Below are 15,656 nucleotides of genomic sequence, written 5' to 3'. Positions count from 1 at the left end.
AATAGAAATAGTCTCCTGGCTCCCAGTCCTGTTTCTTCTCCAGTCACCCTAAATAGTTTCTAGTGTAGTTTTGTAAGACATTTATCACATGATTTTCAAAAATCTTGTCCTCTTTGTTAAGGAAAACTAAAAAAATAAAAAATACAAAAATAATTAAAAAGTGATAAAAAAAGAGTACTACCTAATTTTTGAAGGAGGTTGCTGAAATGATTCTAGCTGTTTCACGGGCAATGCCATCCAAGTTTCATGAGTTAATCCTGACCCTAAGTACACCTAAAATAGATATCTTTGCCTCCAGCTAATCAACAGGCTTACTAAGACTGCCTAAATAATTTATGTATAACCAACTAATGGAAACTAGATCTTCTGTGATTTCCCTAGATACATATTCTGCATGTATCATGTATATCCTTGCCTATTTTGGATATTCATTTGAAATTCAGTTGGGACATTTCAGAACACTTTTGTACTCCAGCTGTATAGCTCTAAGAAAAAGCCAGCTGGAGACATGATACAGTATCTTTGAACTGGGCAAAAGAATGTTTTAAATCCAAGTGCATAGTAGATGAAGATTCTCAATTTTCTGTTAACGAAGAGTGGATTAGAATTAAAAAAACCACAGTTCTAACTCTTAACGCTGGCCCATGTGGATAAGCATTTTGGCTCTCTGTGCCCTATTTGTACAATAAAAATAATGGCATTTAGCAACAACATTCAAAGACAATATAAAGACAGATAAATATGAGGCATGAGAGGATGATTAAATAAAACAAAAAATGAAATAATCTAATTTTCTTGTTTATAGCACAGAAAATGTGAAAAACATACAGTACCGAATTGTGCTTTTTGGACACATTTGTGTAATGTTGCCTTCAATGGAGTAGTGAAATGAAGCTTGGATTAAAACTTGCTCCACTGTGGAGAAAACAGATTTTCTTTTCCAGAGTCTGCAAACAGAGAGCAAAAGCATTAGCAGACATTGTCCTACCTTGTTCTGACTGCAAATTCAAGAATCTGTTTCACGTCTGTAGCTGAAATGGAAGGTACAGTACAAACTGTCTATCTGGAGTTCATAACTTTTATCCAGAATTCATAACATAAATATATTCTGTCTCTTTTGGATAGCAACTGCTAAAAGACAATTCTTGCTCATGTCTGCTCCACTGTGCCAGGAATGCTTTGGACTGTTTACTGTACTTGTTGAGACTAGCTGCAAAATTAGGGCCAGGTTGTAGCTTCAATCAGCCATGCAAGAGGTGCAGGAGGAGCACCAGGTACTCCAGGAATAATTTAGGTGTGACAGCCAGAAATTTTGCAGCAGTGTCTGGAAGAGTACAGCAAACACTGTTGCTACCCCACATTGGCTCAGCGGTACTGGTTGGTGCTGCCTTCATCTGGGGAGTTTATGGCAGCACTGAACTAGAACAACGCTTGTGTAGCTCTTTATACCTGTGCAAAAGGAGTGTGAAGCACTATCGTTCCAAATCATATCATTTTACATGCACCTCTACCTCCCCATGCTATTTTTATCAATCCATTAATGCCCACCTATTCTCACAGTTAGCAATGTTCCTCGTATTTCTGTCTTCCCATGTTCCATCTCTGCACAGTTGAAATTCCTTCAGGCCTAAGCCTCGGGGCAGTATGTTGAGTTCATGTACCATTCCCAAATGTGAACTCGATTACCTTGCACGTACAAGAGTTTTCACATTTCAAATGTCACAGAAAAGACCAAGAAGAAAGACGAATGAAAATCTCATTGAGAATGGTAAAGACAGACATGAATTGTTTCTGGCCTGTATTCATGTAGCACCTGTTTATGACAACTGTAGGAAGGGCTAAGCAGATTTGCTCATTCATGTTTGCTGTGCAGAACTCCATGCTGCTCTGCAAAGCTGGAAGATCTCCACTGCTCAGACTGACCTTTAAAGCCAAGTACCACTTTTTTCCACACTCACTGAGCCATGGTAATCGGGCAGGTATGCTCGTTGTCCATAAGAAAACTTGGAGCATTCAATATCCTTGTATGTTGAGACAAGCTTAGAGTGGTTCTACATTGTGACAGCTGTTAAGGCCTCAGATTATTAAAACTGGGCATTTCATAGCTATTTTGTGCTGAATACGATGTGCTGGAGCCATTATCTTCTTCTATTACTTCCATGTTTTCTCTTTCTGTACAGACGTCTTGCCTGATGAGAAAGACCTGTATCTTTCCATGTGGCTAGGGATGTATGCAACTCATCTCAACTGTTGCTAAGTGCTATGTCCAACTTTTTGATTAAATCCCTTATCTCCTATACATTTACAATGTTTGCTTGAAAAGCTGTGGTCGCCACCTGAAACCATGACTTTCCAGTTAATCCTTTTGTTTGATCCTGGTTGACACAGACAAGACTGTAATTTGTTACTGTACATTTTAATTCCTCCTGAATCATCCAAAAAAGAGGGCTGAAGAGCATGGTAAACCAAAGCAGTACCAGTAGTTTACTTTTCTGCTGTTTTGGCTCAAAGAAGAATCAATTCAATTATTCTGATTAGAAAAGAGGCTCAGTTAAATTCATTCTCACTTCAGTTTGGTCAGAGGACATTCTTCCTTTCCTGAGTATGATGAAATAAAAAGCAGACAGTGAAGGTTTTTTTTTTTTATGAAGGGAATATAAAAATCTCAGGCTATAAATTCACCGTGACAGTAAAAATATGTATCAGATTTTTTGATGGCTTGGCTTTGTACCAGTCAGCAGTCTTTACGCTAAATCATGTGTTGTCTACATGAACCTTTTTTACTTTATGCTGCTATCATCTTTATGTGTCTGTCCTCTCACAAGCTGAATAAATGTCATGTAGTTCATTCTGTCACATTTGTCACAAGTGCTATTGTGTGTCTACCCCGGATCCATATTGGATTAGTATTGATGAGAGATCCCAGGTACTTTATACAAAGAGAGTATCAAGGAGGATGTATAGAAAATACAGATACAAAAACAAAGCCCAAGTGCTCACTTTTAGAAGCAGCGGCATTAGAACAGTTTGCTGAAATGTATTTTGGAAGGCCATGCTCTTATTTCAGAGTTGTTTGGGAGAGGTTTGACATTTTTGTTAGTAATTGTTTATTCTTTGAGGTGTAAACCAGCTGTTGTGGCTTTCACATGACTCAATATCTGAGATAAAACTTAAAAGTAATAAACTTTCAGAATATTCTAGAAAAAGCTGTACTATACATAGAAATGCCACAGTCTCAGATCCTCCCAGACCAAAAAGTAAATGATACCTAACTGGCAAGATAGGAATCTCCCTTTTCTGAAGGCATAAAGTTTCCACTTTTAGCTCTGGAGTTTCCTGGCCTTCCACCTGCCACTGAGCCAGAATGATGACCATTTGTTGGCTTGCATGGCAGTGTCATTTCAGAAAGAAATTCCACTTGAAATGGAGAAAGTGAACGTTTTTGTGAGGTATATATTCAGTTACTTACGTGACAGCTGTTTGAAGAAAGAAGCCAAGCACTTACAAGAATTATTTTAGATAGGCAGAAATTCTCAATAAGCCATTCAGCTTTCTTTTAACTGGATGCATACAGAAACAGCAAATAATTAATTGAGGCCAAAATACATGTCATACCGAGTTTGCGTTAGCTGGAGGGTTTGGAAATAATTAAGAGCAAAACTGTTAATACTCCATTTAAATAGCTGCTGCCTATCTGTCCGGTATGAAAGCTCAATCTGTTGTATTCAATCAGCTTTCAGCTGCTACTTGCCAGCAGCCTAATTCCCCAGTCTTGTCTCTGTGCTGTGCTTGTGCATTCCACTACCTGCTAAGTTAAACCCCGCTGTCCTGGTTCTGCATGGAGATTTCTAGTGCTATTCAAACTATCCACCCTGGTTCAGAATATAGCCCCCAAATCTGGGGGCTGTGTTGAGTATCCATACAAACATGCCTGGTTTCAGTGGAGTACCACATGGGTGAAAAGGGGAGTCAGCAGCTGTGTAGTTTAGCTCACAAGATTAGGACTGTGTTCATGCATACCATTCTCTGCATTTATGCAGTTTCGATAAGCTGTTGACCTGCAATATTTCCACCTTAGGTCCTCTTTTTTAAGAAGTGATGCAATTGACAATGCAGAGTAAGTTGCGCATCCAAACTGCTATTAACCATGGCCACAGTTCAGATGATAGCGTATCTCAGTCTTCCTAAATCTCTTTGCATTTGTGTTTCATGTTCAATACATTGGCTAATCATTTATATTGCAAGAGGATTCAAAAAAATCAATAACTGAACTCCTTACGTGCTTAGCTTGCGCTAGGTTCTGTGCAAATTGTGACCGAACACTACAGGGAAGTCCCTGCTTAGGTCTGACAGTTATAAAGCTGTATGGGTAGTGTTAGAAATACATTGCGATGAAAGGTGTTTTCAGGTTGAGAGGCATTCTAAGCCTCAAACCTGTACCACCAGTTCTTTGCTGAGAAACCTCTATTAGAAATGGCAAAGTTCATTGCACAGGCATTTGGAAGGAACTAAAGAGTAATTCACTGACCTTTGCAGATTAAGTAATGCATATTGTCATAAGGAAGTGATATTTGAGTAACAAACAGCAGATGTACACTATTATCTTTTATTAACCTCTCAATGGAGGCAATCGGGATTTCCTGATCCTAACACGTTTAGTGTTCTTGGCATCTTGAATATATGTTTTCTCTGGTCTGTGGACACATTAGTTCTCTAAGCATGTCAGAGGATGCTTAATGCATTGCCTGCCTTTTTTTTTTTTCCTGAAAGTGTACATGTGCAGGAAAGAAGGAAGGCGGCTAAGGAACGGGTGTGCAGATGGAATACTGAAGGCTCTGTGCTCTGCTCCCAGATTTAACAGAAGCCTCAATGCCTGACTCTGCGCCTGAGCTTTCACTGAATTAAACGGGACTGAAGTGGTTGCGTAATACACAGAGAAACTTACTTCCACTTAAAGTGCTTTGAGATAATGAACAGTAACAGAGCAACAAAGAGCAGTTTCACTGCTTTTGCAGAACATTTATATTATAGAAAGAGGACATGAATGGAAGTGAACCATGTGTATAATTCAAAATTTGAATGCAATAAAAGTTAAATGTGTTCTTTTTTTCTTTTATAATTTATTAACTCAAAGGATTTTTTGAAAATTTATGGGAAAAAAATTATAGGAAACTTTTTTTTGCTTTATTCTGAAGAATGAAATAATCTGTTCAACTGCAAATGAATATGTCACATTCTTATATGATTGGCAAGAAGATGAATTAGTGGGTCTCCTTCTCCGGTCTTTCTTCCACTTTTCTAATTCTACATGAAGATTATTTTCAGATTCACTGTGTTGGTTTTTCTTTATGTGGCTTGTTGCACACTGAAATAAATTGGCCACGCTCTTGCTAAAGCAGTGTTTTTAAAACTACTTTTTTATTTAGAAATTCTTGGTACAGCGTTACACATTTTTGAAAAATTATATTAGTGAAATAGAGAAAAAATTTCTGTTCATCAGTCTTAACGCTTGAGCTCATAATTGTGTGGCAGATGAAGCAAAAAAAAAAAAAAAAAAAAAAAATTGGAGCAATCCAGAGCCCCTGGACAAGAGAATCACTTTACCTCAGGACACTGTGATAATTTATCTGGGTGGCTTAGAAAAAATGCTAGATAAGACTGAAATTTGGAGAGGCTGAGCATGTCCAGGCTCAGCCTTTGGATTATCAAGCAGCAAATAAATCCAGCAACTGGCATCTGAATATATTAATGCTGTAGATTCTAGCATGGAAACAGGAAACTGTATTTAAGAGGCACAAATATATCAGAGATTAATTCAGTTCTATATATAATATATACAATTTACATATACAAAATCTTTGCCAAAATATGAATAATTTGCAAGCACACTGAAGTTAGAAAATGCCAGAAGAAAGGTTGCCTTTCCATGTATATGCCCTAATTACATGATTCCTGGCTTTTTCTAAGCCTGAAATTTTCTGATTTCAGTGGGTGCTTGATTTTGCAGTCTTAATACTTTCTTTTTTAAATAAAGACTTCTGGGATGTATTTCCCCAGGTTTTCAAAAAAGCATTTCAAAATGATGATATTCCATCCTACTAACATCCAGATGGGTCATCATTGGATTGTAACCTTTATCTGTCATCCTAGGAGAGTCCTGAGCAGCTATAACTGATGTTGGTGTGATGCTGAAGTCTGAGCAATGATGCCGTGTGTCTTCGGTCATGTGACATAAAGCTATAGGTGTCAGACAAGAGGACTGTAAGGTAAGGGAGCACCCGAACAGAGTTTTAAATAAGTTACTTATTATTACTCTCTCTCATCCTTTTCTATTCATTAATGCTGTGTTGTGCAACCATTAACAACCTTGCTTAGACAGCAGTCACGTAAACTTCATTGACCTGATTCTGTACTGCCTTGTACCATATGCATGGTCATTTCTACTCGTGGTAAATGAATGTAAAATGTTGATTTCTGATTTGCTAACATTTTAAAACTACTTTGCACTTAGTTTATGCAGCTGTGAATGGTAGCACATAATGATACAGCATGCAAATCCAGCGCCCATATGCTGAGGAGGGTGACACTTTAAGCTGATTTTTTCACTGTGGTTGTAAGTCAGAGTAGTCACACTGACAGCACAGAAGTTGGATCCAGTGTGCTAAATCATTATTCCTTGTCTACTTCTTTCTGTTGTGGACTGAAGAGTTTTGATCAATAGTGGCAGCATGCAAAGCCTCATAAAATTTGTTAATTTCCTAAAATCTATTTCCATGCTTAGGCATTTAGTCTTTTGTATTGATAACTGAGAGGGTAATATTTCAAATCTCTCTCTGTGCACAACAGAAATGCTCCAAAACTAGCATTCACCTCTGCTGCACGGAAAAGACTGTGCAGTCCCAAATTCTCAATTGTCACAGAAGAGGCGCTTTCAGGACTCAGGAACCTGACTCTAATGAGATAGCTTAGAGGTTGAAAAAGATCGTACCCGTGAAGACTCAGACAGGGTGTGAGAGGGTTAAGTACTTACTGTGTGTTACTTTTTAGTTGATTAATTTAAGCCAGGACTATGCACCTGGTACTGAAACTGCAAACTGCAAGTTCTCTGTAAGATCTGGAAACAGCAACAGGCTGGCTTCCATAAATAATACTGGAAGTTAAACAGTGATTTCACAAGGTCCAGGACATAGTATAAATAAGAAAGCAAAAAAATCCAGGAAATCCTTAGTTAACAAATGTTTTGTTTTAAACATTATATGCTTTTCTTGATCTCTGAGAGTCATCTTCACAGGAGACACTAAACTGAGTGAAGTAAAAAAAAAAATTTCTGACTTGAGCGAGATATTTTGACATACTGAAAGTATAGTTTGTTCTCAAGCTTTTCAGAGTTAATCCAAAAGCTCACAGACCTGGCAAAAAGCAAGAAACCAATGAAATACTCTATTAACAAGAGACCAAGCTTGTGTCAAAAAATCTAAAATGCCACATACTGACACCAAACACTACAGCATTTGGCAACTACAGGAGATTGGATTAGTGCAATATTTTGAACTGAACAATCCCAAAGGATGTTCTAGGCATGTTGGGCCAAATTCATCCAGGAGGTAACTGTATCGATTTTACTGGATTCATACACAGAGGAATTTGGTCCTTTTTGTTGTGGCCAAAATGCAATGCTCAGGTTTAAATTGAGCAGCTGTACAAAAGTTGTGACTTCTTTTTTAAAGAGGTCATTTTAAAAGTCATCCAGTTATTTCAGGTAAGCACAGGTACTACTTCAGATAATTGATTCTGCTGTTTTCACCTTTGGCTTCTGGAGAAAACTGTGTTGCTGAAAAGTGAAAAGGAGGGAAATGGGAGCAATTTTGAGACAGTTTTTCCACTTATGGTGTACACTGATATTTGCTGTTTTTATGCCCTGATTATCCTCAGTCCAGCCCATTCTAGATTCAGGACCTGTTTAGGTCACAAGTGTTCCCGTTCTGTCTAAAGCATCATCTCTGTCTGGTATTTATTACATAGTCCAGTGAACTGAACGACCTGTGAGCGAGCCAAATGCCAGAGGAAAACATACGCAGGCTGGAGGCAGCCAAAAAGCTACCGGACAGTCATTGAGAAGCTATGAGGGATTTTGTCCTGTTTTGCTTTGTTTATGTTTTTTCGTATCTATGTGATTTTTGAAAACCACAAACTCTAGTCTGGAAAATACGTATTTTGGCTTTGTACAGGTTTCTATATTCTGTTCAGCCCACTCAGTAGTATATTAACTTTTGTCATATGATTTGTTTTTTCTCTTACCGTCTCCATGGGAAAAAAGTGTTGGAACTGTAGTCCTTGTTGTGTGGTGTTTAGGTTTTTTTATTTCTATGTTTGCATTACATGCAAATGAGGAACTGCATCTTGCTTTGGAGGGAAAGGTAGCCATTAGTTCCTGAGCAAGTTCAGGAAACCTGGTGCTTGTATATAGCTGGTGGAAAAAGTGTGGCAGTGGGTAACCGTTCTGTATCAAAGGGAAGGATTTTCCTTATCCTGTCTCAGAGCAGTAGGGAGGCATTTCAGCAGCCATTACAATAATTTCTGTATCTCAGGAGGCACGGAGTTGCTGTAGCAACCTTTTGCTAGATAGGAATTTGGCTGGTGAAGCCCCACAGGAATCTGCTCCCACTCTCGACTAACCTCTCACATCACCGGTCTCAACTGCCAGGGAGAAACCCCAGCTGCAAATTGGGCGGGGTGAGGGACCTCTTTCCACAGGTTCCTCACAAAACCTTCCCCTAATAACCAGGATCAGATGCTTTTTGGCAGTTTTCCATGAAGACAGAGCTTTGCTATGTGTACAGACTTCTCTCGCCTGAACCCGAATTGTAAAAATGGTCATAGTAAATTTCGTGCATACAAACAAGCCCTTATTCATGCACTTGCAGATACAGAAACTGAACACGCAAAAGCAGGGAGTGCACTTTCACAGACCAGTGTGGGAAGTTTGACTGGGAGGCAGCAGTAGTTCTGGTGACACAAAAGAAGTATTATAAAGTCACTGAGGGGATCAGGCAGATGGGAACAGACTTGAGTAGGAAGGAATACAGACAAGATCCCCAAAGCCTGTTACTTAGATTTGGACAAAAAATGAAGTGTGAAGTTGGTCAGAGCGTGAGGGGATGCATCACTGCTAAACCAGTTCCTTCAAAAGTGTGAAGTAGTTTCTAGAGTAATGAAAGACAGTTTTTTGGCCTTCCAAGCTACTGTATGGTTGAGAATAATATTTGGAAGATTTTATTTATAGCTAATATTGCCCGACGGTTACAGAGAAAAGACAGTTGTTTTGGACTCCTGGCTTTTATTTCTAATTCTACAGGTGACTGGCCTTGTCAAACCACGAGATCCTGTATGTAAAGCCTAGAAAACAACAAGTAATATGATAATTAAACAAGACTTTGACATAATACATACCTCAACAAATAACTTAAGCTGCCCCAAATCTGGTACTTCTGCCATAGGAAGAAGTCGTGCTCCCACCTTAGACCTTGCTGCTGGTTTCCATCCCTGTATCCTCCCTCATTGTATGGGTACAGGCACTGGAAAGTTATCCAGGGAAGAAAAAGCTGATTTTAACCAGGTAGATTCAGTGTTCAGCCCTACAAGCAATTTTACCAGTATAGCTGACAGACAGGTCAGTCACACTGTGAACTGAATGCTGAACGAGGCTGGCTGAACTTTTTATCCCTGCATTACTTTTCAGGTGAACAGCTCTGTGATGTGGCTTGCAGTTCCGCTGCATGAGCACCGGTGCCAACATGACTGAGGGATGGCTCAGCTGCACAGGGGCAGGGGCAGCAGGAGCAGGGAAGCGACTGCAGTGCCTTAAGCCCAGACTGAGATTTCAGAACGCCAGCTATAGCCTCGGTCTTTGGACGGTTCACTTAAGCGAGCATGCTCAGAGCTTATCTGACAGCTGTCAGATAAGACTGAGTCTTCCTAGGACTGTGTGCTGCCTTCTGTTGTAACTCTGTTGGAGGAGGAGATGGCTTAACTATTGTTTTCCATTTATATATAGTTTAGTGATTATTGCTTTGGAATCAGGACATGTAGGGCCAGTTCCTTCCCTGGTTTCAAGTTCCTACTCCCAGGTCTGCTTCTGTAATTCATTAATAGTCTGCTTAGACTAAAGTATCAAACAGTCACAGAGCAGGTACCAAAATCAGTGGTGGTTTGAATTAATATGCTAAACTTCAGAACTAAATGGCTGAGGAGCCAGCCCACACTAATTTTTCCCAACTGTGTTGCGAGGCAGCTGCTTCTGGCAAGCGGACAGCTAGGGAACTTAAATTTAAGTTGTCCAACGAGGATCACCAAAGCTTGCCTTGAAGCACTCTGAGGCTCTTTCTAGACTAGAGATGTACCAGCTTAACAAAATGGATTGTGAGTCTATGAGGTTAAACCAGGCCTAATCCTTAATGCTAATGCAAGATTTAACTCTTGCAGATATTATATTAAGTTGTACAGACAGGTCACTAAATACAACAAACTGTGAAAAATATAGTTAAACAAATTTTGATTTGTGTATGGAATGATTTTCGCTGGTTTAAAGCACAGGTAAAGCAGGGTGAATTCCAGAAGACAATCTCTGTGTCGTGGGGTTTTTTTAAACTAAATATCTTACAGTCCAAAGCACTTTTTAATCATGCAAGGAAGAAAACAATTTATACCGACAGGTTTCCTAGGCTGCAGACAGATGTTAGGTCTCAAACAGAGAGTGGGCCCATGTATGGTTACACTCAGCTAAATGTGTCGCTGAGTGGCTGTAAGAAAGGCGAGTGGGCTTTGGAAAGCTGACTGATCTCTGCGCACTAGCAAAGTAATCAAAACTGAATATGGACTGTGCCCTAGTTAGGCTTATTCTAACTATTCAAAGCTGTGTGTCATTTCATGCGATTTGGGATACAGCCTGGGCTCTGTTTCGGGGGTGTGTGTGTATGTTTTTTACTGTATATTTTTAAAAAGAGCACCCAGTTCTGAGGAATCTATTCCCAGCTAAAGCACACAAGCTCTGGAAAGGTCAGAGAGAGGCATCTCTAGCTTTGGTAAATAAACAAATCTCTTCTCTGTGGCTGGGATGTTGTATTAATAGCAGTAGATTTGGTTTCGCATTGTGGAGCTCCTCCTGTTTCATTGCTAGTGAAGATAAGAGAACACAAAATGTTCTGTCACCCTCCCCATGAGAAAACAAGCCAACAGGCAGAGACTATTATGTTTAAAGATATTACTGAGGCAAAGAGTTAGAGAACGCGAACACTCAGGTTTATATTCAGTAACTACTGGATACCATAGCTGGCACACCAGTAACTCGACATTATTTAATGTCTTACATGAAAGAGTTTGCATGACAAAATCACTACAGTAGAAATAACCTAAAAATAAGGGTTGAGCCTTAAGCAGACGGAAGTTGATTTTTCCCTTTTGCATTTTTCTTAATGATTCAGTTGCAGCAAAAAGTAACAGGTCTTTTCTGCTTCTTAACCTATTCACCAGTCTGCTACAATCTGTTTTGCTTCAGTTTGCAACCTGGAGTTAGTCAGACCTTCATTACAGGATACTAGGATTGGAAAAGTTTCTCCAAACAGTTCCTGAAAGGAAAAGATTTCTTGTGAAATTGTAAAGTCCTCTAGCTTGGCAGTAAGCACGTGTAAAATAAATTAACCAAACTGTACCCTAAAGCTTCTCTACACGAGTTATTTGGGAATAATGAATTCTAAAATTCCACACGTGGAATATCTTAGTTTGGAATATGTACTCCTGAGTGTAAGGCAGATTTAACCTATGTTAGTTAGTGGATAAGAAGCGTGATGGGAAGAAATGAAGAATTTATCCTTAACTAGTTAACATATATGACACACACAATTGCCTTTACAACACTAGGCGCCTATTACATTAGTTAATACATGCTTAAGACATACCTCTTGTCCTTAGTAGCACCTCTGCTCCAGAGCAGGCATCAGTCCAAAAAGGAGACAGTCTTCTCTTCTAAGCATCTTCTGTTGGAGAGCAGATTGCTAGATATAAGTAAAAATAAACACGAACCAAATGAGATAATTCTCCTCTGAACAGTTGTTTTCCTTGCCCTGGAAATGTCATCAGCTAGACATTTTTTTCTTTCCCTGATGCTCAGGTAGAGAATCTGTTCAGAGGGGAGTTCGTCCTGCATGCAGAAGGCATTTTGTAAAACTACACCTCTACATAGGATATATAAACAAACCAAATGACTCAACAGAAAAAAAGAGTTACATGTAGTGAGATCTTTTCCTCTAGGGATATTTTTACCATGAGAAATAAAAATATTGGCAGAAGACAAAGACAGAGAAATCACTGAAATTGTTCTCTCCCCAGTCCGAGTCTGACCAGTCTGGAATTTAATTTTTGGATGTGGTGCCTGATGTGGCCCTAGGGTAGCAGTCCACCTTTCTGTCTGTCATGGGAAAAAGAGAGTCTCAGCTGAGGTTAAGATGCTGCTTACATGTAAGTGTTTGTAAGTGTCACTTACACTTAGTATGTCACTTCCCATCTGCTATACTCATTGCATTTTACAAAAAAAAAAGAAGATTAATTATTTCTTCTGGATCAGTACATATGCAAGTTCCTCTGAAAAATTCATAAGAAATTCTGGGCAGAGACAATGGACTTATTTGATGGCCACCGATGACTCTTTAAGAGGATATAAACGTTCAGAGAAAGTAGCAGTCTTTGTAGTTAGGAGTAAAAAAACCTGTAATTGTTCCATATTGTAGCTTCCTTACCATTTGAGAACAAACCCAAATTTAATTCTGCCATCACAGGAATTTTGGCTGAGCTAAATGTGAGAAAAGATTTCAATTTTGAGCATGAAATTTCTTTTAACTGTGATTTCTGATAAAACATATGCCATAGAAATGAGGAAAAAAACCCCGCAGTTAGTGTGAGGGCCTTCTGATCTTTCCGAGGGATCCTATGTGCCACAGTATGTCAGTGCTCGAAAGGATTTAATATAGGTGTTTTTGGAGAGATATGTGCTTTATTTGTACGTGATACCAATAAGGTTTTCTTTTTCAAACAGATTTAATAGTCATCAGAGCTGTGCTGTGAGCAAGATATTCCAAATAAAAGTAAAATTTTTGCACATAACATTTTTAATTTAGTTACATCATAAGCTACTAAAATTGAAATATTTATTTTTACTTTAAGAGATATCATTATGAAATTTCAAAGCCATATGTAACCCACTAGATTTATGTACTGACCACTGGAAGAGTAGCGCTAGAAACAGAGTGTACCAATTAATTCCAAGAATATCATGTTCTTAAAAGGCAATAGACATTAAATACCCAATACATGAAAATAATATGGAAATTCATTCTTTTATAACTTCAGTATTGATCCAGTTTTGGGGCTTTCTAAGAATGGATTTATATAAAAAATGTCTTTGCAGCTGAACTTCTGTGTAGTGATTTTGGCAGATTGAACCTGATACTAAGAACTTAAATCTATTTAAACAGCCCCTGACTTTTCCTGCAAGGTATAATAAAAGGTAGCAAGCAGACCTCGAATTATATATGAAATAATATAATTGCTGTTCTGCTTGACAAGGTCATGACCTGATTTCTGATTGTATATTAGCATCAACAAATTAACGTACTTCCAAGAAGATGGATACCCAACATCATTATTTTAGTATTCCACGTGTCTTTTAAAAATTTCTCTTTTCTTTCAAGAATGAAGTCTGTTCTCCGAGTTGCAGCTAGAGAATGAGGGCAGCTCAGGCCACCCCAAATCTCAGGAGATCAATAGCGTTAGCAGCTGATGATCTAATTATGGATAATTTGGGTCGGACTCTTTTCTCCTAGCTAGGTGTGACTTGATTGACTCAAAAGAGGTTAGTTCATTCAGTTCATAGGGGTTATAGCATGAGTGAATCATTCCCCTAGTAATTGCCATCGTATTAATCATAAGGAGAGTCTAACATCTCCTATAAGCAGACATTTTGATCTTATAAGACATTTTTTATGCGTATAAATGATATTGCATGAATTGCTGGCAGTTATGTATGTTATTATTACATTTGTATTAGTTATGTATACTTTTCATAAAGCTCAGGATGAAAGCATTTACTCAGAAAAATACTGTTATGAATGTTTCCTTTGCAACGTATCATCTCTCTTAATTTTGCAAAGGCATATGTACAAAACAGGCTGTCATAGTGCGTAATTGTTCATGCACTCATACCTTAAGCTGACCATAAACAAGATACATGATGATGTAGGGTTTATTACATATTTTAAATTTTCATTGCTGAAGAGATTGAAAAATATTGTCTACTTGAATTACATAATAACCCCTAACTGGATTCCAGTATTTTGGAGTTTTCCACAGTTTCTTGCATAGGCATTTTTATAATCTCCCTATTGTTGTGTTTTACCTCATATTAACTATCATCAGCCTTACAGAACATGTACAATGTGTCTGGGCATTAATGGAGCACTCAATAAAACTCATTAAGTCCTGCATAAGGCAGGACGAGCAAGGCTCAACGTAAATGATGGGGTACACTAAATAGGACGGTCTATTTTCTATTTGGTTGTTCCAAAATCCTGTTAAGGAAATCAGAAGGGATCTGTCCAAGGCATTACATCAGGAAAGCAACTTAGGCTGATTTATACCATAATGTAGGCAGACAGATTTCCGGAACTTCATGTTCTAGTTTAATAAATGCATATGTTCTGTGAGGGGAGGACAATGAGTTTATGGAGGGAGAAGCATTCCCTGGAAAATCAAAAGTCCAGGTGATCATTTTGCAGCTTTGTATTTCATTTTTTGAGAATCACACAAAGGAGAGGAGCGTGACACCTCTGACAAAGCTAATCAGAAGTTATGAGTATTAATTTCCTGCCTTCCAACACTGATAGCCTGGTAAGCACTTCTCAAATGATGAAATGTTTCTGTCTTGTTTTTTGTTATTTAATTCTGCGATCATTCAACATCACGTTAGGGGAGTAGGTTTTGATGAAGGGGAGATTTCACCTTTGCTTATGAGCTTTTTAATAAAACAGTTGTTATTTTTCTAATTTGTCTTCAGACTGTCTTGAGCTGATCACTGAAGCACAGCAAGGACAATAGGAACTGCAGACATAGGTGCACTTCTGCAAAACATTTTCTTTGATGGCGAAGGAAGTTTAGGAAGCTCCAGACCCTTGTTCTCTGTGTCCCTGCCCGCTCGCTCCCAGCTCCTTGCCTGCTGCTCTCTACCCCTTCAGTTGTGCTTTTACAATTATTTGTGGCTAGAAACTGAGTAACTGAGTTCATCATCATCTTTCACCAAGAGACTGTGATAAGCTTGACCGTGCAGCCCCACAAAGAGTTGTGCCAGCACAACTGAAAAAACATTTTCACAATAGTCACAAGCTGGTTTAGACTCCGGTGCCAGAGAGCAGGGCAGTCCCACTCTTCTCTCAGGCTACCGGTTGGTTTTTCCTAACTATTCAGTAACGTGTGTCACTGCATGCTCGTGTAATCCATCAATGAGTATACTAATGTAGAATTTTTTAAGTCATCTGGGCTAAGATTCTTTTGAATGCAAAGCTGCTGTCTTTCATAGCCTTTCTATCTGGGCAGTCTGGGTTTTCTTTACA

At 38.7% G+C, this 15,656-nt stretch overlaps 1 long non-coding RNA gene across 4 annotated transcripts in view; it reads left to right on the top strand.

Annotated features, from left to right (window-relative positions):
- LOC148056066 (uncharacterized) overlaps positions 1-15,656 on the top strand; it is a 54,568-nt gene that overhangs the window by 8,379 nt on the left and 30,533 nt on the right. For all 4 annotated transcript variants that reach the window (XR_015704032.1, XR_015704031.1, XR_015704034.1 and 1 more), the window contains 2 exons: positions 806-1,043; positions 6,151-6,266. This is a non-coding gene — a long non-coding RNA (uncharacterized LOC148056066). The remainder of the gene's footprint in view (positions 1-805; positions 1,044-6,150; positions 6,267-15,656) is intronic.

The sequence above is a fragment of the Nipponia nippon genome, unplaced genomic scaffold, assembly GCF_047370975.1.
Source record: "Nipponia nippon isolate SJK-2023a ecotype South Korea unplaced genomic scaffold, ASM4737097v1 scaffold_18, whole genome shotgun sequence".
In the NCBI taxonomy this organism is placed as follows: Eukaryota; Metazoa; Chordata; class Aves; order Pelecaniformes; family Threskiornithidae; genus Nipponia; species Nipponia nippon.
Note: the sequence above shows the minus strand (reverse complement) of the source record. Positions and strands in the feature narration are given on the sequence as shown.